The sequence below is a fragment of the Gopherus evgoodei genome, chromosome 23 (assembly GCF_007399415.2).
Source record: "Gopherus evgoodei ecotype Sinaloan lineage chromosome 23, rGopEvg1_v1.p, whole genome shotgun sequence".
NCBI classification, from domain to species: Eukaryota; Metazoa; Chordata; order Testudines; family Testudinidae; genus Gopherus; species Gopherus evgoodei.
Window position 1 is genome coordinate 4,561,333 of NC_044344.1, and position 12,988 is coordinate 4,574,320.

The 12,988-nt window shown below is 55.5% G+C and overlaps 1 protein-coding gene across 16 annotated transcripts in view; it reads left to right on the plus strand.

The window, feature by feature from the left end:
- SRCIN1 (SRC kinase signaling inhibitor 1) overlaps nucleotides 1-12,988 on the plus strand; it is a 181,919-nt gene that overhangs the window by 20,794 nt on the left and 148,137 nt on the right. The window lies entirely within an intron of this gene.

The following is a 12,988-nucleotide window of genomic DNA, read 5'->3' on the forward strand; positions in this document are numbered from 1 at the left end:
GACTAGCGTGCTCTACGCTACTGAGCCCCCAGGGTCAATCTCCTACGTGGCTCTCTACTCACCCAAGCAGCACCTCCTATGTCCATGCTGCTGTTTTTAGCCATGTAGTGTCCCCACTGCCTCCCTGGTGCTGGAACTACTCCCCACCACAGGGAAAGGCTCCAGCAGGGAGGGAGGAAGCGGGGAAAGGCTCCGGCAGGGAGGGAGGAAGCGGGGAAAGTCTCCAGCAGGGAGGGAAGGGTCTGGCAGGGTGGGAGGAAGCGGGGAAAGGCTCTGGCAGCAGACAAAGGCCGTTCACTGCGGCATGTCGCTGCATGGTAGTGTCTCTACTCTGCACGCTGCCCTATGTGTAGACATAGCCTTAGTCAGGACCTTTAGGCACTGCACAGTTTCGGGTCCCCTGCTCTCACCTAGTGGAGAGCTGGGCCCCGCAGCCATTTCCTGACCTTGCAGAAGGGCAGGAGTAGTGCCACTCTCTGCCCACCCACCTCCCGGCCCCCCATTCCCCGCTGTCTCCGCAGGCTCTAAGCCGGGCTGAGTGACACAGTAATAGGGGGCGAAACAACCACCTGTCAGTTGACTTTCTTTCTGTGGCTGCCATTACGTTTGGCAAGGGCAGAATGGAAGATGAATCAACTGTCCCTTCCCCTGTTATTTGGAGCAGCGCTGTCACGGCACTCGGGGCTTTCCATTTGCCCGGGCAGCTTATGTTAACGAGCCAGGCTCGTGCTCAAAATAAAAGTCATTTTAGATCTTCATGCATGGAAAAATCCAGCACTTTCCTCCTGCTATTATTAGAGTCTAATCTCCGGGGTGAGATGCGAGGGCTCGGATGAAGCAGCTGACCCCAATGCAGAAGGCAGGCCGGACCTGAGTGTGTTCGTCTAGGCCCGGGGGGTGATGCCGGGATCTCTGCAGCACCAGGTGCTGAAAGCCACCCGCATGGGAAGCCAAGGTTTGGAAGTGACCAGTGGAGTCTTGCCCTTCAGGACAGCCACATGGGGGGCTGAGCGTGTTGGAGTGACCGTGTTACCTAGGGGGTTGGCTAGGTTAGACCTAGATTCTCTTCCTGCCACTGACTTTTAGGCTTAACCTTTCCATGCCTCAGTTTACCCATCTGTAAAACAGGGAGGATGGCGTCTAACTCCCAGCGGGGTGTGTGCGCGAGTTTATAAAGCACTTTATCAAGCACTTTGAGATCCTAAAATAAAAGAACCTGTGGAAGCTCAAAGCACGGTGTTCTCATGAAACGGGAAGGTGGATGCACAACCAGCAAGGCAAAGCTCGGAGGAAATCCCCTCTCAGCGGCAAACCAACAGGCCCCAGTGGCCATTGCTAAGCACCGTGCTCGGCCTTTGAATGTTTCCTGTTAAGTCTTTGATGGTTGTTTTCCGGGAAGGAGAGAAACCAGCTGACTGCGTGCAAAGCTCTGCTCCCCCTGTGATCAGTGTCTCTTCTTGGCAAGAGAGGCAGGTGGCTGGGGAATGCTGACTTCTCCAAGGAAAACCGTCCATGTCGGTTGCTGTGGGGATGTTAACCAGCTGGAAGATGAGGGGATGGCTGGTTTCGATTCTGCCCTTATGCAGGCAAAACTCCCCATTGACCTTCAGGGAGACCTTTGCCATCCCCAACCCCACAGCATGCAGCTGATATCTGGGTCCAGGAGAACCGAGAGGGGTTCTCCACCCCACCTGTCACCGATAGGGATCGCTGCTCCTGTTCTGTGTGCAGCATTTCCTTTCCCCAGGAAGCAGAGCTCTCCAGGGCACGACCACAGCCTGCTGGCCCAGGGAATGAAGTGCTGGGATTAGGAATTTAGCCAAGATCTCCCACGGGGCGGGGCTGGTTAATGCTGCGAGGATGTCCCAGCATTGTAAGTGATTGTGCCAGTGTTTTCCTTTGGTCTGAATCTGGTTTCCACAGCATGGCACCCTGAAGAGAGGAGACGGTTCTTCAGGCTGCCCGGCCTGTTAGGAGAAAAGGACAAACTGGGATCATTTGGGCATCTCTTGCCTAATCAACTCCCTGCCACTGCAGTGGCCTCACGTGTCGGTGGCACCGTGGGGCATGTCGAGAATGCAGCGGGAAGGTGTGATTCTCAGCACAGATAGACAGAGAGCAGAACTAGCAGCATGGACAGTGCAGTGCTGGCAGTGGTTTGGGCTAGTGACCAGAGCTCGGACCCAGGGGTTCGGGCAGGCTTGGACTCGGGCAGCTAACTCGAGTCTGTCTGGCCACACTGGGAATCCAGCTGCAGTGTAGCCGTAACCCTGGTCTTTCCTGGTCTCTGCCTGTGGCACACGGCAGTTTAGTCTCCTGAGAGCTGGAATGCTTCAGTCAAAGTCATTGGGTTTCAGATGCGGGGGATCTGAGTGAAATGCAATGGCCTCTGATGTACAGGTCAGACTAGATCTATTGCTCCCTTCTAGCCTTGAACTCTGACACCATGAAACCCTCTCCTAGGACGTGCTGTGGGAGTGGGACCGACTGAGGTAGAGAACCAGGCTGGTCTTGTCATGAAGGCACCGTGCTAGAGCTTGGAAGATCTGGGTTCAGTTTCTGGCCCTTCCATCAACTCGCTCTGTGACCTTGGGCCAGTCACTTAATCCTTCTGTGCCTTGATTTTTCTTATTTGTGCAGTGGGGATGTAAACGGGTCCCCCTTGGGTGTTTCACCCACCTGGTGGGATCCCCCGGTTATAAACACTGGGTGGAACCCCCTCAGGGCCCATCTCTTGTCCTTGCAGGTGGATTCTGTCATTTCTAGACCTTTTTATATTTCTTTATGAGAGGAGAACCAAAAAGGAAGCCAAAGTTCCAATGCCTCTGAGAATAAACTCTTCCTGGGGTGGCTCCAAAGGTAAAAAAGGCCAGCGCAACCCCTTGAATTCAGGAGGGGCCTACGTAGCAGATTTACAGGAGTCCTTCTGGCTGGGTCACCAAATCCAGCTCTCCCTGTCAGGCGTACCCTGGGAGTTCGCTGCACTCCTCGTAGGGCTGGGGCTGGGGGGTCTCAGGCATGGGAGCTCCTCCTGCTGTTTCAGGAGCCAGTCCAGCTGCTTCTGGCTCCGGACATCTTCCCCCGCTGTGATGGCAGCCAAAGGCCTCCTCCCTGCCATGCATGATTGCGTAGCGGAGTGTGGGTGCAGTAACACAGCTGGAGACCTGGGTCCAGCAATTGTAAACCCAGGTTCACAGTACAGTGTGGATGCTCAAACACGGGCGTGAAGCACCGAGTCCACAAGCCCCCCCTAGCTTGCTTGTCTTAGATTTGAAACTCTTCAAGGTGGGGACTGTCTTTCACTCTGTACGTACAGCCCCTTCCCTCCTTCCCCCCCGCAATGAAGTCCTGATCTTAGGGCTTGTCTACACCTAAAATGCTACAGCTGCAGCGCTGCGGTGTGGATGCTGCCTACTCCGACAGGAGGAGTTCTCCTATTGGCATAGGTAACTGACCTCCCCACGGACCTGGTGCTGTGAACATCAGGGGTTAGGTTTGTCAGGGGTGTGGCCCCTGAGGGGCCTAGCTATACCAATGTAAAATCCTAGTGTAGACGGGTCTTAGTGGCTGCTATTATATTATATATAAATGGTTGCCTGTCTTGCTTTGGCGTTGTGTCTAAAGAACCTTGATTCTCCTGCTGATTCTGCTGTGGGGTGGGGCAGAGAAGGGCCCGGATCTGCCCCGCTTCATCCCCCCCATGCAGTGCTGGGAAGAAGCACATTGGAAGATCAGATTCTACCCTCTCTTCTCCTTATTGTGTCACTGAACAGCAAACGCTGGTTCCTGGCCATCCACCTGGCAGGCCCATCTCCTCTTGTCCCCTGCAGTGGTGTCCACGGAGGGTTTCAGATGGCAGGACCCTTTCCAAGGCACCGCCTGGGCGATTAGGACCGTTTTGCTTTCTGGCATTCCCTGGTCTGTTTTCATCTTCGCCTTCAATTCAGACATCTCCCCCGTTGAGAATCCCCAGCACCAGGCGACCTCCTGTTTGTGGCATTGCAGCAGGGATGGAGAGTGTATGCAATGCAGGCGACCTCAGTCTGCAAGGCCAGTGGTGTGTGCAGGGGAGGGCAGGCCGGGAGGGAAGAGCCAGCCTTGGTGAGGCAGAACCAGCTTGGATGAGTCAGCAATGGGGGGGGGGGAGCGTTCAGCAAGGAGCAGGAAATGGAGCAGGAAGAGAGAGCCAGTGGGCTCTGGTGTCCATCTCCCTGCAAGTATCAGTCAAAGCCCCCCCGCTAGCAGCCGCAGCTGAGTGATGGCTGCACAGAGACCTTGGCCCTGCCCCGTGGTGCGAGGTGGCTGCATCACACTGTAACCACGAGGGGAGGCGGGTGCAAGGAGGGTTAAGCGTCACACTGAGCACTCGTGGGTGTGCCGACGTTGCATTGTAAACCCAGGTCCGTGGGCCCCGGGCTCGCAGACGCAGTGTTTTCAAGCCCGTGGTGGAGCGTCCCCCCTGCATGATGAACCTGGGTGTCCAGCCGCTGGACCCGGATCTCTCAGCTGTGCTGACGCATCTCTACACGGACCTCCTGACTTGACTCCTGTCCCCCAAGGGCTAGGATCAGCCAAGGCAGTGCAGGATCCTGTGTAAAGGCGGAGGACAGGACTCTGACGAACCCAATCTGCAGCCAGCCTTGTTTTGGAGAGGGGGAGGAATTAACTGCTACTCTGCAGTGAGACTGGGGCTGGGGAGGCAGGGGGGAATCAGTGAAGCTTCACCTGGAATTTGGCCTGAGCCATCCCCATGAGACCTGCCAGGCCGTGCTGCCCACCAGCCGCTGCTAGGATCATCCCTGTTCAAACCCAGGGCTGTAAATGCTTTAGATGAGGAGTGGGGAATAATACCTGAAGTTTGTAGGGGCTTGTTTGCATGAAGATCCCCCCACTCCCCTCCACCACACCCCCATTCTCTAGTCCCGTGGAGTACGCTGGGAGCGGGGCCGACACACTCTGGGTTTTCAATGGCTCCAGGAGTTTACGTCTCTCGCCAAGGAAGCCACTGAGCCCCCAGGGTTGAGCTCGGGTGATTAGCCTCCCCCCTCCACCTGGCCGAGCCACAGCGTCCACACCCCGATTTTTACGGCTTGAGCTCCGCTTACACAAGTCTGGCTCCCAGCAGCCAGAACAGAGGCCACGGGGAGCTGGGGGAGAGTTCTCCTAGAGCTGCCCTCCCCTTGCCAGTCCCGGCACAGGGGGAGCACTGGGCATGAGAGGGGATACACAGAGCTCATGCTGCTGGGACACAGCCCTGAGGCGCCCCAGGGGTTATTGCAGCATCCAGAGCAGCATCTGCTCCCTTGGACTTAAAGCCCCCTTTCTCCCCCCGCCCTGCCCTGCAGGGAGGCCCCTCTGCTGGGGCCACAACACCAAATTTCACCCCCTGTCCCAGCCTGCACTGGGCTCACTAGCATACCTAGGAAAGATTCTCTAGGGTGCTGTGGGGAGGGAGGCATCCCTAAGGGGAGGGCTCCTTCCCCTGCCCCCCTCACTAAAAATCCTAGGGCTAATCACCAGACTGGGGCGGTGCAAGTTCCCAATCCCACCAGTGCCTGGGTCTCCCACTGCAAACTCTCTTCCTTGCTCTCGGCCTTTGGCGCTCCTGGTCGTTTATATTCAGCTCCATCCCCTAGCCCAGCGCAGCCGCGTGAATCCTGCCATTGCTGCTGCTGACCCTCTGATGTGAAGCGCGTTTGCTTTATGGCTCTGGTGCTGCTTCCCAGCTGCCCTTTGATTTAAAGAACGGGGGGGGGGGGATAGGGGATGCGCACCCGCTTGTGCAAAGGCCGATCTGAGCGCTGAGCTGTGCAAAATAGCCCTGCCACGGTCGTAAAGCCGAGATGCAGAGAGAGAGAGAGTGAGAGACCCAGGCTTGTGAGCACAGGAGGCAGCACTGGTAGTGCCTCAGGACTGAGGGAATCTGTCTCATTTCGGGGAAATTAATGATTCCAACATAATTTGAAAAGCATTCTATGGCTCATTAAAAACACATTGCCCAGACCAAACAGAGCGTCTGCCGGCTCCTGGGCCTGTCAGCCTGCTTCCCAGCCCTGCCTCCCTGTGCCAGGCAGGGGCACCCCCACTCACTGCTAAATGGGGGCGGGATGGTGGGGTTGGGGGCTCTCTGCCCACCCTCTCAGCCTGCTAAGGTTCCTGGCTTGCTGCCAGAATGGCTGCGGGGAGCAGTGATGGGAACGGGGCTGAGCTGGGAGTTAAAGCTGGAAAGGGGGGAGGCGGGATGTTGCATCCCCCAGTGTCATTCTGCATGATGACATCACAAAGGACATGCTTTTTAGGGGAAGAGAAGCCACTTGACATCAAAGGCCAGTGCCCCACATACCCAGCAGGGGTGGTAGCCAGACAGGCACAGCCACTGCACCCCAGGTTGTCCCCCGCCTTTGTACCTAGAACCCCCTTTCACTCACCCACCCATCCCTTGAATCTTGAGGTTGGCCCTTCAGTGGTGAGTCATTGAATTTCCATGTGTGCCTTGGGGTAGGGGAAGGGCTGTGGGGGCAGCCCGAGCTCCCTGTGACACAGGCAGGGGTAACGTCATGGGTCAGGCCCTACCAAATTCACAGCCATGCAAAAAGGATCACGGGTCATGAAATCTGGTCTCCCCCCGTGAAATGTTTTTTTTGTGCTCTTACCCTAAGCTATACTGATTTCATGGGGGAGGCCAGTGTTTCTCAAATTGGGGGTCCTGACCCAAAAGGGTGTTGCAGAGAGAGGAGGGGTCACAAGGTTATTTTGGGGGGGTCATGGAATTGCCAGCCTTACTTCTGTGCTGCCTTCAGAGCTGGGCGGGGGCAGAGTGGTGGCTGCTGGCCGGGCGCCCAGCTCTGAAGGTAGCACCCTGCCGGCAGCAGCAGCACAGAAGTAAGGGTGGCAATACCATCCCATGCCATCCTTACATCTGCACTGCTGCTGGCGGCAGCTCTGCCTTCAGCGCTGGGCTCCTGGCCAGCAGCCGCCGCTCTGCACCCGCCCAGCCCTGAGGGCAGCGCTGCTGCTAGCAGCAGTGCAGAAGTAAAGGCAGCAGTATCACAACCCCCTGCAACAAGAACCTTGTGCGCCCTCAACTCCTTTTTGGGTCAGGACCCCAACAATTACAACATGGTGAAATTTCACATTTAAATAGCTGAAATCATGAAATTTACGATTTTTAAAATCCTGTGACCATGAGACTGACCAACATGGATTGGGTAGCACTGTAGCCATGGGCCTGCAGTCTGTGCTCTGGCTGCACAAGGGTGTGAGGGGGCCCATGTGATGTTCCCTGACCAGAGCCCTGCGTGGGGCGGGGGGGCAATTGGCTCTCCACGCCCCCTTCCCAGTGCAGCCACGAAGCGCCCGTAGCAGACGCCTTGGAGCGCTGGGTGGGCAGCCGCGGGAGGGAGTGCTGGCGACTCGTTCAGAGTCAGAGCGTTTCTCTCCTGGTGCCTGGCTGCTGCGGTGCTGATTTCTCTCCGAGAGGCTTTTAATGGTTCCCGAGGTCTCCACAGGGTGAAGACAGTCAGCAATTGCTCCCCCCACACGCCCCCCCTCCTGCTCGCTTGCGCGCTCTCTCCGTTCCCTGTATAGGGCTGGGGGTGGGGAAATCAGAGAACAATTTGGGATTTTTCAGTCTTTCTTCATCCGCTGCACTGCGTGAAAAGCAAAGCCTCTAAAGGACACTCAAGGACGCTGCGAAGGAGAGTCCCCCCCTCCTCTCACATCCCTCCTTTCTCTGGAGGAATGAAGAACAATGCCCAGATGCTGCCCCACTAGACACACTCCCCCCAGCCCCCATGTCTCACGTGCCCCTTCTCCCTGGCATTAGCCCTTGCAGGTCCCAACTGCGCCGTTTGCTGCCGGGGACTCACCATTCCCTAAGGCGAGCACTGGGTTGCAGGGGCCATGAAAATGGGGGGCTTGCCTAGGCCTCAGGACCTCTCGTGTTGTTTCGCTTTCCCTCCTGCCACACCCCGGTCAGACCCAGGCTGTGCTTTGTGGCTCAGTAGGGCTGTGTGGAAAGGCAGGTGTCCAGAGCTCAGATCGGCCTCCTGCTGTGTATTTGGGTAAACAGAAACCCCTGACATTTGCTTTATGATTGTCCGTGGGCAAATTCCCCTTTTCCTGCACTTTGGGGTGGGGGCGATAGTGAGGCTGAATGCAGAGCCCAGCCCAGCTGCCTCAGCTCAGGGTCGCAGCCTCGTGGCAGTCGTCGTGGAGGGGAGTTTTGCAGAACGATGAAACTCAGCCCAGCGACTGGGGCCGTGATCCAGTGACACCTTTCCATGGGACTGCACCCCTGCTTAAAGGCAAACGTGCACTTCAGTGCTTCGCTGAATCAGGGCCCGTAGGAGGAGAGCTGGGAGCCAGGACTCCTGACTTTGTTGGTGCCATTGGATCGCTGTATGATCTTGGGTGAGTCACTCAGCCTCTTTGCGCATCCGTTTCTCAATCAGGAATAACTCAGGGCCGGGGGGTGACGTTTCATTCACAATTATTAGCCCTCTTCCTTTCGGATCCAAGCCCTCCGAGAAGGGGAATCCATGTTCTTTCCGTGTCACCGGTGGGGAAACTAAGGCACAGAGCAGGGAAGTGACTTGCACCTAGCGGCTCAGTGGCAGAGCTGAGCCTGGAACCCTGTTCTGACTCCCGTTTGGTACCTCTGTGACCGCACTGCTCTTTGAGACCCTTGGCTGAAAGATGCAATAGCTGGGCAAGGTGGCATTACTGCAAACTGGAAATTCCTGGACCCGTCTCTCCTTTCCCCTCCCCAGCCAAGAACCAGAACGAGCTCATCCCCTGTCCCCCCGCCACACACACAGTGAGTCCCCATGCCATCACAGATCCATAACGGGTTAAAAGCAGAGGCAGGGCTGTATCACTCCATTCCTGCTGCAAAGTCAGGGAGAGAAAGGCACAGGATGGGCTTAGGAGTGCTCCGTCCAGTTTCCCGCTCTGCCACCCGCTCCCTGGGTGACCTCGAGCGAGTCCCTTCATCTCTTGGTGCCTCAGTTCCCCGTCTGTGAAATGGGGATAATGATTGTTCTTTCCTCCCACCCTTTGTTGGTCGAGTGTGTTTGGACTGTAAGCTCTTTGGGGCAGGGGTGTCTCTTTGCATGTGCATGTATGTCCCGCAGTGCAACAGGGCCCTGATCTCAGTGGTGGGCTATAAGGTAAAGACCTTTGAGGATCAGGGCCCAAGTGTTATTGTAGTAACTATGACAGCTGCAACTACTCTCCTAGCACATTATCCTGTTAATGATTAAACCTGACCTACAAAATCGAGCAGGGTACGCTTAGGGAGCTGTTCCCATTGTCTGGCTGGGGTTTTTTCCCCATTGTGTTTTGTTTGTTTACACGCTACTTTGCAAAATCCATTCACGAGCCCGGATTCTCCCAGTTCCTGGTGTGACCCAGCGAGGTCTCACCTATGCTGTGGCCACAGCCTCATCCAGGCAGGACCCAGTTATAAAAAAGCTGTAGAGTAGAAAAGAGCAACGTTTTGAAGCCTGGATGCATGAAAATTAGGCATCTCCATGCTTATCTATTCCAGTTACTACCCTCTACTTACCAGTGATCAGCCAAGGTCTGACCGTCCTTGACATTGTGTGCAAAAAATTACAAGAACAAATTAACCCCATTGTCCTCATCCCAAGAATGAAAACTCCAGCAATAACCCACAGCTAACATGATTTAACTTAGATCCTGCCTTTGCCTACAGAGGACCTGCTTCAGCAAAGCACTTAAGCACATGCTTGTCTCAGAAAGGCTTTTAATGGTTCCTGAGGTCTCTACGGGGTGAAGAAAGCTAGCAATTTCTCCCCCCATATGCCTCCTCCTTTCTCTCACTCGCATGTTTGCTCTATTTCCTTTCCACTGGATCTGCAAGAAGAGGGAAAGAAATCAAAGAAGAAAGCAATGTGGATATTTCAATCTTTCCTCATCCACCTGCTTAAGTCCTATTGAAATCCATGGCCTTGTCTTCTTACCTTGTTATCTAACAGCTGCTAATTAACCTGAAGTCAAATCTTAGTGAGGACAAGGCGGTTTGTAGCTTTCACACGTTATAGCAGGTCAAGGTAAAGGCTACGGGAGAACCTAGTGTTTACCTGGACCTGCTAATGGTTTAAAACTACAACTGCCTTGTTTCTACTAAGATTTTACCCCATGCTGGTTCCCACGTGTTAACTAGCACATACTAAGAACATACTCCTTTGCCTAGCGTGGCCACCCCATAATGGGACTTGTGTGGGCTGAAGTGCCTTGCTCAATCAGGATGGACTTAATTAGTTGCTGATTTGTAACCAGAGTCCCACCCCGCCTTCCCTGCCTCTGCCCAGGTAGGAAGAGGAAGGAAACTTGGGCTGTTATGGACCAGAACGGCTTTAATTTTTGCAGGGGTAATGAGTGCCCACAACTTCTGCTGAAATCCCCAGGCACTCGCACCTTTCAGAAAAATCCGGCTGCTTTTATTTAGGTACCGACCGGCAGGGACCCAAGTTGGAATGTTTAGAACCTGGCCCGAGCTTTGGCGCTCCCAGCTCTGCTCTAGAACCTTTCTGATTATTTGTGTTACGTTAACACCTAGAGGTCCCAGCTGAGACCAGGGCATTTGGCTAGGTGCTGTGCAATCCGAGGCCCTGCCCCAAATAGACAAGGCCCATGAAGGATAGAAGGAGAAATGGAGGCATGGAGAGTGGAAGTGACGTGACCAAGATCATGCAGCAGGTCAGTGGCAGAGGGGGGATTAGCACCTACCTGGTCCCACTCCAACTCCCTACCCACTGGGCTATGCTGCCAGTGTAACATATATGGCATCAGCTTGGTTCTGGTTGTGGTGTAGATCGGGTCTCACTCAATGTCACAGATTGATTGATTTATGTTGTCCCGGTAAATGGGGTTTATCATCCTCCCCGTGCTCTATTCATTGGCCTGGTTACACCATTCCTGTGGGAGGGAGGGGACTCCCGGAGAAGGCCCTGGCCTGTTTTGCCACTTGTCTGAACCCACAGGGCCATGACCCAGATAGGCAGCGATGGAAAGACTGATGCCCCTGCGAGGACAGTGGGGATCAAAAGGGAGGGGGGTAGACTGTCAAGCAGCAACAGCAGAAATGCACAAGGCGAGCGGAGCTGGAGCTGGGTGCAGCCCCCGCCCCATACCACTGCCAGCACTTAAAGAATGAGGCTCTTGTGAGAGCCAAGGCCTCCCCCCTCCCTCGCCCTCGAGCCACACAGCCTTGAACCGTGCAGAAATGAGAAGAAAACAACAGCCCCCCCCACCTCCCTAGTCCCTAAACACAAAGGATCAAAGGGAGATCGGGGGCTGTGTGTCCCATGCGCCTGGCACGGCTTGGACTCAGCATTTAACCCTCCTGTGCCGTGTTTCCATCCTCAGATGGGGTGTGTGTGCCCACCCCTAAATACACCCACCCAGAGTTTAAAGAAGAGCCTGCTTGACGCTGAGGATTCATTTGCTTCATAACGATTATGCCAGGGAGAGACCAGCTCGGAACAATACGGGGATCAGAAAACCAACCCAAAGGCCGCGATTGCTGAGTGGTTGCCGGGAGCCACAGGCAGAGTTTGTCCTGCAGAGCAGGGCCTGCGGCATGATGGCTCCCACTGGTGGCAATGCCATGGGATCTGCCATGATGATAATCATGCCTGGCTCAGCAAATGTCTGGAGCCAGGTGTCTGTAACCTGGCAGGTGTAATGCCACCTGTCCTGAAATGTGCATCATCTCCATTCCGACCGTGTGTCCCCCACGCGTGCGCCAGGGCAGACAGTTAATCCCCATGGTGGGGAAGGCAGACGCAGCCTTCTGTGAGCAGCAGTTTCTGGCTGCTAGTTTAGGCTCAGCCATGTCCCAGCTCCAACTCGGGCATCTCCATGGTCCGTGCCTTCTGGGGCACCGCTGTGGGGATTCCCAGAGCATCACTGTCCTGCGAGTTCTCCGAGTTCTCCGCTGGAGAAGGATCTTTGAAAGAGACCTGCTCAGCCTTGGGGCTGATAGGGAAGCCAAGGGAGAGGAAGCTGGAGGATTTATTAGAGAGCTTGTCCAGGCCTTGAGGGAGTGGGGGATTGTCTGATATGTTTTGTGACAGCGGCTTATTCATAGTCTCCCCTCCGGGGATGTGGCAGTCGAATTGTGCTCATAGCCGGGAGTTTTTCCTCTCAGTTCAGTTCTTCTTTTGCTCACCACTGTGCTCTGGTGTTAATAGCGGATCTGCAGCCATTTGGTCCCTGGTGCCTCTCTGTAAGGCAGGGCCTGTGGCCGTTTCATTAGCTTCTTGCAAAAGCAAGCACTGACTTCCAGTGTGCATGTGTCTGGGCCCTAACCACGGAGTTGGGGGTTCAGTGATTCCCTCATCCCCACTGCCAAAAAAAAGGCCTGAGGCCAGATCCTCCACTGGTGTAAATCGGGACAGCCTTGTTGGTTTCAGTGGAGTCATACCAGCTATGCCAGGTGAGGTCTGGACCCAGCGGCATGTTATCACCTAGGCCAACAAATTTGCAAGGGTGGCAAATTCCCTCGCACCCCCTCCCCAACTCTGCCCCTTCCCCAAATCCCCGGCCCGTCTCCTCCCACCTCCCTCCCAGGCTTGCCCTGCGAAAGTGCTGGGAGGGAGGGAGAGAGGGAGGGAGAAGCGAATAGCAGCACGCTTGGAGGAGGCAGAGCAGGGTTAAGCTGGGACCTGCGGGCGAGGGGAGTAACCTGGGTGGGGGGCCGGGAACCGATCCCCGCCCCAGCTCACCTCCGGTCCACCGCCACCGCCACCACCCCCTGAGCACGCCGCAACTCCCCTTCTCCCCCTTCCCTCCCAGGCTTGCCACGGGCGTGGAGATGAGCTGGCGGGGGGGGGGGGATTTTTTTGAGGGCCTAGGGATGGCAAATTTGTTAATCCACCACTGTCTGGACCCTAGTTTTGAAAGGTGTTTATTCACCTATGGAGAGTTCTGTGTGTTTCTAACCTTGGTCCCCCAATAT